This window comes from Eublepharis macularius, chromosome 7, assembly GCF_028583425.1.
Source record: "Eublepharis macularius isolate TG4126 chromosome 7, MPM_Emac_v1.0, whole genome shotgun sequence".
In the NCBI taxonomy this organism is placed as follows: Eukaryota; Metazoa; Chordata; class Lepidosauria; order Squamata; family Eublepharidae; genus Eublepharis; species Eublepharis macularius.
In genome coordinates, this window is record NC_072796.1 from 24,625,331 (window position 1) to 24,640,254 (window position 14,924).

The window sequence follows — 14,924 nt, forward strand, 5'->3', positions numbered from 1 at the left end:
CATGTTTCTCCTAGGAATAAGGCAAACTGCTTGCTGAACACAACTTATGGAGAACATCTTCCCTTCTGTCCATCTTTCACAGGGAGCTTAAAGAGAAAATGATACCATTCATGCAACACATTCAGACAGTATTTCATCCCATCCCCACGCATCCCCACAAGTTCTCCGCAATGTCAATGCCACCCAAAACAGAAGATCCACCTCCTTCCACTACCACTTGACCTTCAGTGGTGGCAATGCCAATCTCACTCCCTCAGCTGCTGAAGGTTCTGCTGGCAGGAGAAAAGCCACATTCCCAATCAGCATTAGAATCATCTTTGGTTTTCATACTGGTCCTCTTTCCTTTCTTTCAAGCTCCTTTGATCCAATGATCTTGAGCAACAGATAAGGACTCTTTATTTCTTTAAGGAAAATATGGTGGAGAGATAGTTGGCCAAAGCCGATGTGATCCTTGGGTCTCTATTGTTGGAATAGGTGACTGAGCATGCCTTGGACATTGGGGGACACTGCATGTCTCTCTGAATGTAATGTATAAGTCTAGCTATATGCCACTATTTTGTCTAAGGTGGGAATGCCTCCTGACTCATCTTCCTTGTCTCTGTCCCTCTTGGGAGATTTCTCCCTCTTGCCTCAAGATCTTCCAAGGAGAAGGATGTAACTCTGCATGCTCCACCATGAAGGCCTCATCCACAGACCCACACTTTCAACCTCACTGCCTAATTTTCAGGCCGTGGTTTAGAATTAGAGAATGTAACTCTTTAGATTAGGATCTTTCCCTTTAACTACAAGATATTGCTATGGAAGTAATCTACTTCAATAAAACTGTAAGTTGTATCTTTCTGTGATTCTGTCTGAAGACTAATTAATGCATGTTTTAAGGGTTTAAATGCTTCTGCCTAAATAACTCTGCTGATACTCGGCTTTGTTACTATACAAGTTTCATATAACTATAGTTTCAAACCAAGAAACCCAATATCTATCCACCAACAAATAAGGAACCATATTGTCTTTTGATACAATAGGAAGTAGTTTAGTTAAAATAAAAGCAAGCCACAGTTCATGATAAGAATTATAATGAGGGCATTCCAATATCATATGGGACAAAGAGTTGACCTTTTCCAAGTCATATTGACAAAGTCTATCCAAGTAAGGTATATTACAGTATCTCTCATATAAAACTGCTGAAGGGGCAGCATTCAGACATGCGAGCATAAATACTCTGGAAGAGTGAGGTACTGTTAAAAGTTTAAGGTAGGCTGGGATTGTTGGAGATGGAAGAATGCCACAGAACTAGGTGGAGCATAATCTCTGAGCACATATAATTGAGCTAGAGTAATCTAGATCTTTTATACATTTCTTGATAATTAATAAAGATTAACTTTTCCTAAGTCTCAGAATATCATTCTTTTTCTCAATACACACCCCTAACACCTAGTGTTCTATGGGGTCTGTCTTCCTGTATGGCATTCTCTCATCTAACCAAAAGGAATAACCAAGCAGTAGTTCTCTTCTCTGTACGACTGCAACCTTAAAATCTTGTTGCTGTTGCCTGGAAATATAGTTTACTTACCTACATATTTTTTTAAAAAAAATCCTTCCTCACAAATGCTCTTCTGTATGCTAAATAAACAATTATGGTCAAGATATAGCCTAGTTTGTTTTAATCACCATTCATTCACAACATAGGCTATAATTGCCAACTTAATTTAAGGTTAGATGGGACTGGGAGCTGGCTTCAGTAGAGACTAGACATGGGCACGGACAGCATTACGAACAGAAAAAAAACAATGAACAGCCTAATCTGCTGTTCTTGAACAAGCTGTTCATGAGGCCCCATCCTAAATGAACAGGTGGTCATTGAAAGCCTTGTTCCTTGCCTTCAGCTGCCATTCAGCAGTTCGGCAAGCCAGACAGTCTGGCACCTATTGCAATCAATCCCCTTGGAAACCGGAGGCTGGGAGGGACTGAACTCTGTCTGAACTTCTTCTGGCTTTCCTTCTGGCTTTAACCCTTCAAAGTACTTCCAGCAGAGAGTCCCATTTTTGCCCCTGTGAAGAGAAAATGACAGCCAAGGGGGAGATGTGGATCATGCCTTTCCCGGGGCGCAATCTCTCTGAAACTTGGGGGGTCTTCAGAGGACAGTGAGGACTATGTCCCCTGCAAATTTGGTGGGCATTGGAGATTGGGAAGGTCAGTTTGTGGGGTGTTTAAAGGGCCCTGCCCCTTGCACGTGGCAGGAAAGGGCCCTTTAAACTGTCAGCTGGCAGGTGGCCGGGAGAATCCCCCCCTGCCACCTGCCAGCTGATAGTTTAAAGGGATCTTTAAAGGGCCAGGTAAGTGTGTTTGAGGGGAGGGGGGCTAAGTGAGGGGGGTTGAGGAGGGGTGGGTTTCTGGTCCCCACAAACAACGAAAGACGAACATGTCCGGGAACAGTTCATGTTTGTCCATGTTCGTTGTTTGTTGTTCGTGGATGGCACCGAACGATGAACAGGGTGTTCGGGATTTTATTCCTGTTCGTGCCCATGTCTAGTTAGAATTTCTTAGCCAGTAACAATTTCTCAATTTGTCACCTACTGACGTAAATTAAATTGTTGATAGCGAGCAAGAATTGGTTAACTTTGAACAGTGAGGGGGCTGAGTAACTGGAACAGTGCATCTTTCTGTACCCTTGGTTTACATCCTAGTTTAACTCTCCATGCTAGAGAGTTTAAGTAAGTGGTGAAAGTAAGTGCCAAAACCAATTCCTGCTTAAGGTATAATAGTTGGGAAGCCAATTGCTCACTGATTCTCAATACACGTACAAAAAAATAAGCTAAGGCAAACACACACTCATGCACATATCCACCCATTGCATCTGAATAACTGGGCTGGTGCTGGAATAAAATTCTGTTGGTCTTAAAGGTGCCACGAGACTCCTGTTTATCTTTATACACACTTCCAACAACCCTTACATATGTATCTCAATGTAGAGTACCTTCATATGTAAAACTGACTGAACGCATTCATATATTTGTGGGTGCATATATGCACATGTGGCACATATTAAATCAATTTCATTGATATTTGGGCTGGAGTGAAATGACTAAGAGTCACACAGATACAATATCAAGGTAGTTTCCATGGTCATAGATCCAGAGGAGTTAGCCGTGTTAGTCTGTAGTAGCAAAATAAAAAACAGTCTAGTAGCACCTTTAATACTAACCAATTTTATTGTAGCATAAGCTTTCGAGAATCACGTTCTCTTCGTCAGATGCATGGAGGGCAGAAGGAAACTGGTCAAATATAGAGGAGGAGAGGGGAAGGGAGGGGGGAGGAGGAGAGGGGGGATGTAAACAACTCCTTTGATATGGAGATGCAGACAGCTCCTTTTGGTGTGGGGATCAGTTTGCTTGTGTAAAGATTCAAAGGAGTTTGCCGTGTTAGTCTGTAGTAGCAAAATCAAAAAGAGTTCAGCAGCACCCCTAGACTATCCAATTCCACTGCAGCACGAGCCCTCAATAGCCACAGTCCTCCCCGCCAGATGCATCTGACAAAGAGAACCGTGGTCCTCGAAAGCCCACGCCAGGTGCCACTGGACTCCCCCTGACCCCACCTCTGTAAAGGAAATCAGTTACCTGTGATAATGAGATAACCATTCATCGTCCCTATTCAGTCCTGGCAGGGAGGACTGTGGTTATCGAAGGTTTGTGCTGCAGTGGAATTGGATAGTCTAGGGGTGCTGCTGAACTCTTTTTGATTTTGCTACTACAGACTGAGGGCCAAGCTACACATGACGAATGACACTTGAATGGCAAGTGTATTTCTCCCTGTTCACTTGCCCTCCACTCAATCCACTTGCCAGGCAAGTGTCATTCGTCATGTGTAGCTTGGCCCTAACATGGCAAATTCCTTTGAACCTTTACACAAGCAAACTGATCCCCACACCAAAAGGAGCTGTCTGCATCTCCATATCAAAGGAGTTGTTTACATCCCCCCTCTCCTCCTCCCCCCTTCCCCCCCTCTCCTCCTCTATATTTGGCCAGTTTCCTTCTGCCCTCCATGCATCTGACGAAGAGAACGTGATTCTCGAAAGCTTATGCTATAATAAAAGTGGTTAGTCTTAAAGGTACTACTGGACTCTTTTTAATATCAAGGTAGTGTTGCTCTGAATATAAGTATATTCAAGAGAGGCAAGTAATTTAACTACATTTTTGCTGAACATTCACAGTTTTGAAGCTGTCTGAAGCTGTCTTTCCTCCTCCTCCTTCTTTCCAACCTCTTTTGCTCTCACTGCCTCCTACCTTGACTGGTGGTGATGAAAGCGTGACATCATCACAACGGACACTGGTTTGTGGCCTCAGTAGAACAGTTCACCACAGTGACTAACAACAGTGAGGGCAAATGAAGGTGAGACTAGGGGGGAAAGAGATGGAGAAAGAAAACTGTGATAGGCAGCAGCAAAAGCAAAGAGAATAAAGGGCACTCAGACAGCGATATTACATATTTTTGCAATTTTCTTTTAAAAAACGCTCGAAAATAGTGGCTAGGATATTTAATTTGGACAAGGGGGGCAGGGTCAAACCTCTGCTCGGCTATGCTTCGCAGCTTGGGCCGGTCAGTGTCTCTTAGTCTAAGATGACTCATAGGATTATTGCGAGGAACAAAAAATGGAGAAGAAGCATTTTTGCAACCTTGAGCTGTTAGGAGGAAGGGTAGGCTTTAAAAGGATCAGACAGATAGTTACAGAGACAGCACACAGAATTAAGTGGTTTCAGCTTCCCTAATGACGACTGCCCTCCAAGTATTTAGTCAAGGATGTGAAAATCCTTCTAACAAACAGTTCATATGCTCTACTGTAGCCTTAAGATTCATTAGATGTTTCCTAAAAGGAGAAATTCTCTAAGGAGGGGTTTTAGCTCAGCAGAAGACCTCTGTTGGCCTGCAGAAGGTCCTAGGTTCAATTCTCAGCATCTCCAGTTAAAATACCAGGCCATAGGTGAAAGACCTCAGCCAGAGACCTTGGAGAAAGCCACTGCCAGTTGGGGAAGACAGTACTGACCTTGATGGACCAAGGGCCTGATTTGATATAGGCCAGCTTCAAACCTCTACATTAATCTTGAATCCAGGAACAACTCTGCTGTCAACGTTTACCTCAGAGCAACCTCAGGGACATTTGCCAAACTCTTTGAACCACACTGCCATGTTAGAGATCACACTGTTCCATCACATTTGCATGATGTTCAGGTTTTCAATGCAAAAAACCCTGCTATTTAGAAGAGTGTGAAAAGGACCACGAAAAGGTCTACTGTTTCATAAGATTTTTACATCAGTTTGCAGTCATTGTTCCCTCCATCTTCTGCAGTATCCTTGTCATTTTTTAAACTTGAAAATAACACTGGCCATGACTGTATTTTAAATTAAATTACTGCATTTTAATTCCCATTGCTGTGACCTGATGTAAATGTGTATATTAAGGGGCTCTTTAAGAAGAAAAATGTGCTTGCAGCACACTAGTGCATATAAACACCTGGCTTTAAAACAACTGCAGGATTAAACAAATTAACAACAACAACATCATTCGATTTATATACTGCCCTTCAGGACAACTTAATGCCCACTTAGAGTGGTTTACCAAGTGTGTTATTATTATCCTCGCAACAGTCACCCTGTGGGGTGGATGAGGCTGAGAGAGCTCTGGAAGAGCTGTGACTGACCCAAAGTTACCCAGCTGTCTTCAGGCAGAGGAGTGGGGAATCAAACCCAGTTCTCCAGATTAGAGTGCTGCAGCTCTTAACCGCTGCACCGTTTGTTATGCATTGGTCAAGCTTCTATCACAAACAAGGCTCCTGAAGTCTGCATTGTCATTGGTTGTTTAGTGGCGGCAGCAGCCAATCATAACAGCACAATAAAGACCAATTGCTATGCTGTAAATAAGTTACAATGTGTATAGTTGATGCAAACAAGGGCTTCTAGTTAGGTGATTCTTATTGGGTGTTATCAAAGCTGGGGCGTGGTTTGGAGGTTGAAGTTGTGTATAAATATTTGCAGCTTGCTGCCTGTGTTTCAGAGATGTTCCTGCTGAATAAAGAGCTTGTTGAAATCACTTTAGAGTCTGAACTCACTTGCATCTGATGAAGAGAACTGTGATTCTTGAAAGCTTACGCTACAATAAAGTCGGTTAGTCTTAAAGGTGCTACTGGACTCTTTGATTTTGCTACTACAGACTAACACGGCTAACTCCTCTGCATCTATGAACTCACTACTTAACACCATTGCTGCACATAAAAGCATGGGTTCTTCATTTAAATCTGGAATTCCACACCTCTTGAATATTATCATATCTTTTGAGTGCCCTGTGAGAAAATAAACAAATAAATAAATTTAGAGGTGCTTCTTGGTGCAAAACAACCCAAGGAATTCAGTCCCTTGACTTGGCTCAGCACTAAGTGAAGTTGCTATCTCAGCAGCTCTTCTGAATGAAAAGTGTGACCAGTACTATTCAAGACAGGCACACTCGTAAAGAAGTTATGGCCACAGCTATGCTCCTGTTGATGGCAAAGTCATTTTTCACTGCTTTGTGATAGTTTATTTGAGACACTATCGGGTAGAAAGTTCACCCAACGTAAGTCCAAGTATTGGCTTTTCAGAGGCTTGTCAGAAAGGTGTAAAAGACAATCAACGGTATGAAAGACAATGAAAGCTTTCCTCTTTAAAGGGATTGCAACTCAAATAGTTTTTTACTTTGTCAGGCTTTAACTAAAGGTTTGTCTGATGTTGGAGCTTTTGATATTCCTGGGAGGGTTTCCTCCCCTGGAGGGGTCATATTTTCCATTTCAATAGGAACTAAAACAAGTCTTTGTTTTTTTTTTAAAAAAAACCTCCATTTTGATACATGCACAGAGAGTTATGTACGGCTGGTTGCCTTCAAGAGTACCTGCGACTTAGAAACAGAACAAAGTTTTTAGATTATATCTATATGGCTTTATTATCCCTTTGGTGCAGAAAGTACAAATTGCACCATTGGATTCATGTGCTGAATGAGAATTTTTAATTGCTTAGCACATTGTTTAGCACATGTTTGCTCCTGTGTGTCTAAAGCCTTTTGTATTTAAAACCTAGCTGGTTCTAGGGACAGATGGAACTGTTGTGGAGTTGTCATGCCTTTTAAATTTAGAATCTGGTGAATTTCTGAACTGGGTTATGGAATATATTCCAGTCCAGTCCAGAATGCAGCACTCTTGGCCGGTGGCAACAGCCACCTTAGCTGGAGGGGGACATTATTTGTTCCCCAGAAGGAGGGAGGCAGACAGCACATTCCTGGGCATTCAAGTATGCACCGGAGGGCAGAGCCAGAGGCCTCATAAGGCTGCTGTGCCCTCCCTGCACTTCAGTTGTGCCTCATGCTCAGCCCACCCACCCCACCCTATTTCAGTGCAGGTTTAGCCGGTCTCCGTTACTGGGACCAGGTAGGTTTTTTTTCTCGTCTCCCATAATTGGCACATAGGGAGGGGAGTTTTTCACTTACCTTGCACTGTCTGATGAGGGAGGTAATTGGCTTAGTGGGTTCATTCCTCCGCAAGGCAGGATTGAATTTAGGGGAAAATTTGAGTGGGCTGGTGAGCACCTCTGGCACCTCCCCATTGGTGGGGAATAGGGGTTTGTCAGGAGCGGCTGGCTGCTTTATGTCCCAGTTGCAAGGACAGACACCCTGGTGGGAAACCCCTGGACAAGCCAGTCTCTTCCTGCAGTTTTATGGCCACGTGGGGGAGCTTTAAAGGGGTGAACCACTTAGCCTGGCCAGGCTGGGTCCCAGCCATACGATGAATGGCTCACATCCAGGCTGCGGGTGACTCATCCAGACAGGTCAGGTCAGAGGTCCAGGATTGATCTCAGGGCCTTATCTGTACTGCTAGTTTAGGCCCTTGCCATGTTTGCTGGTATGTTGTTGTTAGTTTAATAAAGCAGCCCTTTAGTTCCCAACTCTTGTGTCTGCCTCTTTATTCCAACTGTGGGGGCAATGGCTATTCCAGGCTCACAAAAAGCTAGAATATCTGCAAAATGTTACTGCATGCACAAAAACTTTCAATGTGTTGCATTGTTTCAGTAACATATCCAATTTGTACCAGTGCATGGTACACAAGAAGCTTCCACACATTATTATTATCATTTATTTATAGTCCACCTTTCTCACTGAGATTCAAGGCAGATAACACAGTGCAAGTGAAAATACAACATAATCAAACAACTGGGACATTCAATGAGCAAAGTACAATAATGAACAACAGTTAGGACAATCAGGGGGAGAGATACAATAGGGTATGGTAGCAGAAGATTTGGAAAAGCAAACATAAAGCCGGGCATAAAGATGAAATTGTTCTGAAACAGAACATAACTAATTTACATGGCATGTTTTGCAATGTGGAAATCTCCCTAGTAAGCATATGTCTACATCAACAGACAGTACCTAACAATGGCCATTTTTACACTGCTTACCTGCCACGGATCATCGTGCCGAGCTCCCGGAATGGCAGTGTCTTCCTGGTGCTATTTCACGCGAGAACTGTCATTCTTGTGCGAAACTGCGCCAGGAAGACGCTGTTGTTCCGGGAGCTCAACGCAATGTTCCATGGCCAGTAAGCGGTGTAAAAATGGCCAATGTAGCGTATACTCCATGTTCCTGCCAAGGGTTCTTCTAAACTACGTCTTACAATACAGTCCTATAATCTGAGAAGAAACCCCATCTGCATAATTAAATTTTGCACACTTTGCCCAGAGCATGGGAGCTTTCCTGATCTCCTCAGGCAGGCCATTCCATAAAGTGGGAGCCACCACAGAGAAAAAAAGTGTGCAGGCAGCTGTTGATTTTGCCCAACTTCAAGGCAGTATCTGCAGAAGGTCCTGACCAGATGAGCAAAGCTGCCATGGTGGAACATAGCAGGCTGAGACAGTGAAAGTCTTTTAGTGTGATAGTCACAATGACATTGAATTCAGCCCGGTAACTGATGGGAATCCACTGGAGTGACTGCAGAATGGGAACGGTACACATTCTCCATCTACTTCCTGAGAGTAAATGAGCTTTAGTGTTCTGCAGCAGCTGGAGTAACCGAGTCAGCTTTGAGGGGAGACTTATGTAGAGTGCATTATAGTAGTCTAGTCTTGATGCTACTGTGCTGTGAATCCAGGTGTTCAGATCAGCCGGACCATTTCCCAGGCTTGTCTGATTTGTAAGGAGGCCTTTTTTGCAACTGCATTCACTTGCTTCTCTAGCAGCAGTGCTGGATCCAGTATAACCCCAAGACTCTTAACTGAGTCAGCCAGGCTCAACTGAACCCTGTCAAAAGGCAGAAGTACAATGTCCTTCAAGATCTCTGCTTTTCCAACTAGCACCACTTCTGTCTTGTTGCCCTCCAACCTAGAATTCACCCTATGAGCTGGAACCCAGCTACAAACTCGTAGCTGGCAAAAAGAAAAGGTCTCAGGGAATGAATAATTAACCCCCAAGTACAGAGGACAACCTAGCTAATTCTTGCTTACAAATGGCTCTGGCTGAAGAAAGAACATAAAGTTTAACATCTCATACTTTGCTGAATGTCACACCTAAAGGGACAGAAACTGAGACAGCCAAGTGGCTAGATTGTATATCTTCCCTTTAGGAGCAAAGGGAGTGAAGATCAGGACTGACCACAGAAGGGAACAGACTCCCCAAGGTACATTATAAATTCTCAGGACATGAGAAGGAAGCTCTTTTATGCTTTCTTATCCTGGTTCATCTTTCTTGGATTGACACAAATTATGAAGGATACCCCAGGTGAGCCTGATCTTGTCAGATCTCAGAAGCTAAGCGGGGTTGACCTTGGCTAGTAATTGGATGGGAGACCTCCAACGAAGATCAGAGTTGTAGAGGCAGGCAATGGCAAACACCTCCGTTAGTCTCCTGCCATGAAAACCCCACCAGCGGTCTCCATAAGTCAGCTGTAACTTGGGAGCACTCTCCACCACCAATCATTCACCTAGGGAATGCAATCTTGACCATGTGTCCAGGGACAACATGAGAAATCCCAACTCTAAGAACTAAGATAATGGTGAACTTTTAAATTCTGCAACATCTACTAGCCAATCCTAATTAAACATTGTTTTGGATAAATATAGAGTTTAACGTAAGAGGACTGCATATTTCACTTTTTGTTTCTATCCTTGCTTAGCCTGAGGCTTGAACAGACCAAGTATACACTTTTTTATTTTTTACCTATGTTTGGGGTCACTGCAGTAAGAGATGCCTGTGTAGTTCCTTATATGAACTGCTTATATGATTCCCTACTTTTTTCCTTCCCGTTTTGGTTTCACTCTTCCTACAGACAGGTAGGGTTGTGCATGGTTGTCCACATTAATTTCAAGCAGCAAAGATGGGGAGAATAGTAACAGGAATCTCACTTCTTCTACTCTGAAAAAGAATGTGTCTGTCCCTGACTGATGTAGACACATGTCTACCTTCATAAAGGTAGGATTTAATTCATCCAGCTCCAAGGATTTTTAAGCAATAGATCTTCAATGTGCAGCTCTCCCAGCCTCTCTTCCCCAGTCCAACAATACAGAGAGACACCATTGTTTTGCTGTGCCCACCACCACCACATTTATTTATTTGTTTATTTATTTACTTGGTGGAGAGCACCCTCAGTTCATAGCTGACTTATGGCAACCCCGGTGCGGTTTTCATGGCAAGTGAATAATAGAGGTGGTTTGCCATTGCCTGCCTCTGCAACCCTGGTCTTTGTTGGAGGTCTTCCATCCAATTACTAACCATGGCTGACCCTGCTTAGCTTTTGATATCTGACAAGATCAGACTCACATGGAGTATCCAGGTCAGGGAATTTATTTACTTACTTACTTATTTAAATATTTATATCCCACTATTCCAAATGGCTCAATGCAACTTTACAAAGTACAGGTTTACAATGCCATAATTTAAAATATGCAACTAAAAACCCAAGTAAACCCCATCTCCCCAAAGGGGAGTTAAAATGGAAAAGGCAGGGGCTTTGTCTAGTCAATGCTTCCCTAACTGCGGGAAAAGCCAGTAGGGGGCAGCCTTAATACTGCAGTTGGGCCATGGGGATATATGAGTTATAGGGCTCCTAGGCCCTGAAAGGCTTTAAAGGTCATAACCGGAACCTTGAATTGGACTCAGAAACAAAGGCAACCAACATAATGCAGTGCACTGCTGAAGCAAAGTGAAGATCGACTAATGGGATCAGTTGAAGTTCATTGATCATTTAGCTACAAGGAGTAACTTATAATCTTGCAACCTATTGGCATGCTTAGCCACTGGAAAGATGCAGCATTTGTTGATATGTCATACCCAATGAGGCAGATACTGGCTGGGAAAGAATTAGTTTGATTCCAGCTCTGGAAGGTGTGGAAGCCTATTAGAGAAAGTACCAATGCTGAACTGGCAGGGTGGGTGGGTGGGTGGGGTTGGGATCTTACACTGGTTTAGGTTTGCCATACCCTGTGATCATAAATGAAGCTTTTAATTCCTGTCCAACCCATACAAATCTGCTCCAAAAACATTATAGGTCTATAGTGAGAATATGAAGGGTTCTGCATTGCCTAGGGGAGACAACTGACAAATGGGATCAACAGAAGTTCAGTGACCATTTTGCTACAGCAGGGAATTTACAGATTTACAACTTGCTCATATCACAGGCAACCACCTGGAATAAAATACGCTCGAATACCTTGGCAGGGCCATTGGGACCATCTTGCTAGGTGGGATGATGAAGCAAAATATATACTCAAGTAGTGGATGAAATGCACATATGTGCTCATTGCAGTATTAAAAACATGTGCATTCTTGCACATACAGAACACCTGTCCTTAAAGGCTAATAGGTTTACAGTGCAATCCTAAGCAGAGTTACTCCAGTCTAAATCCATTAAAAGCAATGGGTTAAGACTGGAGTAATTCTCCTTAGGACTGCAGTGTTAATGTTGCAGAAGCTTTTTGGGGAACAGAGTCCATTGCATTTGCTACAGCAGACCAACACAACTGCAAATCTAGAATACAACACAGGTCAACTCTACAGAACAATGAAAGACACTGTTCTGTTTATTTATAAACACAGAAATGTCCCCAAACATAAGAACGTCCCCATATCCTGCTACATTTTCTTATATCAAAATCTGCTTTCCTGTTAATGGATTCTTCCAACAAGCCAAATTCAGATTTTTTATGCAGACAGCAGTTTTCAGCGGACTACTCTAACTAAAAATACAGCAAGTAGTATTTGTAAAGCTGCATATCAGCCAAAATCAAACCATGATAGTGACTAGAAACTTGGACTCCTCGTAACAGTAGGGTTCCCTTCAGGCATTGGCATCTTCAGGCAGTTATGAGAATCTACTACATACGTGAGGGTCCACAAATGTATAATCTCTGTGAGAACCAGTTCTACCAATATATGGTCCAATTAGCAGTTTTTACCTCTTACAGGGCAATCCAGTGGTGAGTTACTCCAATCTAACCCCATTGAAGTCAATGGACTTACACTGGAGTAACTCTCCATAGGATTGCACTGTTTGTCTTGGTTAGCAGCAAGGATTTTTATCCCCTCCAATTAGCTGGACTCTCCCCACTCCTTCCTAGACAATGCTTAAAGGAGAAGGTGAGCAGGCATCAACTCAGTTGCCTCCACTAGTTCATTGGCTGACCAAGCAGTGACACATCTTTTTGTACATTTCTAGCAGCAGTAACAGCACCCATGGATATCAGTAGAGATGGGCACGATCCGCATTACGAACGTTAAAAACCCAAGAAAATGGCGAATGCGAGATTATGACCCAGCAAATCGTGATCGTTCACAGCCAATGATCCAGCAGTCAGGAGAGGCCTGGATCGTGGCATTCAGGCTTGATTCGGGGATCCAGACACTCAGGCGCCAGCAATCCAGACACTCAGGCACCAGCAATCCAGACACTCAGGCGCCAGGGGAATGCCTGAGTTGTGTTTGCCCTCCTTCTGTCGCCCTGGAAACCCAAATGGAAGCCCAGCTTTCCTTGATCAGCAGGGCTTCCTTCCAACCATGGAGCAGCAAAGCAGTCACAAGTTGGGAGAAGACACCCAGGGGAGGGAGGGGGAAGAGGGTGTTCTGTAGCCAAGGGGAACTCCAATCTCATCCCTGCAAACCCTGATAGGCAGCTCTGACGGCCAAACACAGACATCTTGTGTTGCTGAATGGGACCCATGCTTATAAATAGCCATGAGCTCCCAGGCTTGGTTTCACGATCCACGATCCGGGTTCGGGAACGGGACATGTTCGTTGCTGGTCGGGAATTCGGGATCGTGGTCTGCACCGAACCACGATCCTCTGGTTCTGTAATTTTTTTTGGTTCATGCCCATGTCTAGATATCAGTACTCCAGAAGGATGGAGACTGCTCACCATCTCTGTGTCAGTCCCTGGCAGGTAGACCCCTCAAGCCCATCCACAGTGAACACACATTGGTTCCAGCAGAAGTAGCTTTATTAGAATCTATGCAGTTCAGGTCTGTACCCCATCATGGGATTTGGCAGAAGTGACAATTCAAATCAAGCAGTCTCTGTTATAGTTGACTTTCCCACACTCCAAATGATAGTTAAGGTTTTGGTGCACAAGCCTACAAGAGTCCTGCGAGAATCTCTTTAGTTATGACTATATATCAGGTATACAATAAAGTATTCCCAGCATCTGGGAGTAGCAGTGAAAGCTGGCACTTAGACACACCAAGGTCACAGTTAGCCGAGACTTGCATATTTCTCTAAGATAATAGAAGAGGCCCATTCTGGGTCTTAAGTAAGTAACATCTGCAATATGGTTATGAATGATCAGAGAGAGTACACATCAAGTTAGCAATAAGGCACAATATTGTGGCACAAGCAAACAAACAGCCATGGCATGGCTGTACACAGACATGACACTCTGGCTTGAAGTGCACATCTGAGCCGGCGGCACTAAGGAGAGACTGCCTCCATTTTGCTCATGTCTTCCCTCCTCTGGTACCAGGACAAGCTTTCCTGTATGTTTATTTAGGACATTTCTATGGTGCTGATGCAGAACAGGACAGCATGGAATATAGCAACAAAATGGGTATAGGAATGTATCAGATTGAAACATTTGTCAAGGTGACAATTTAGCTAGAGAATTTTCAGGGAATGAAGCAAAAGAACAATGTTGAACAATGTCGCCAAATGGCTGTTTTTTCCTAAACGTGTATGCAATCGGAGAAGTCAGCTAATCAAGTCCAAATTATTTGCACACTGGATCATTACTCAGAAATACACTGCGAAAAAAATGAATATGGAAATGAAAAGCCCTCACTCAAATTACAGGGATTTGCATATTTTAATGTTTCCAAAAATCACCTAGAGAGTAATTAGGCAAGCGAAACCTCAGAAAATGCTTGGGGAATTGCATAATTGGGAGATGAACTTTCACTTATATGTCCACAGCTACTCGGTACCCTGGCTTTTCAGCTAAATGAGGCAATTGAGTACAAGGACAATATACAGTATACAAACATGTCTTAAAATTGCTAATACACCCCTTAAGAGGAAATACAAAACACAAGCTGTCATAACATGAAACCCACAACAGTCCTCCTGTTCCGGTGTGACTTTGAAGACGAGTCAATTCATTTATTAACAACAAAATCTAAGAATAAATCTAAATGTGTTGCGCATATAAACAGCAATTTTGGAGTTCCCTCTGCTATATTCTGGCATCAGCCTTCCATATTATTTACAATGTCATCCCAAACAGAGTTACACCCTTCTAAACCCATTGATTTCAATAGATTTAGAAGGGTGTAACTTTGTTTAGGATCGCACCATTAGAAATAAATCTCAGGGCAGGGATACACAGATTGTATAGCAGCTTTACTAATATTAGAAGAGGCAAAATTCTCATGGACTT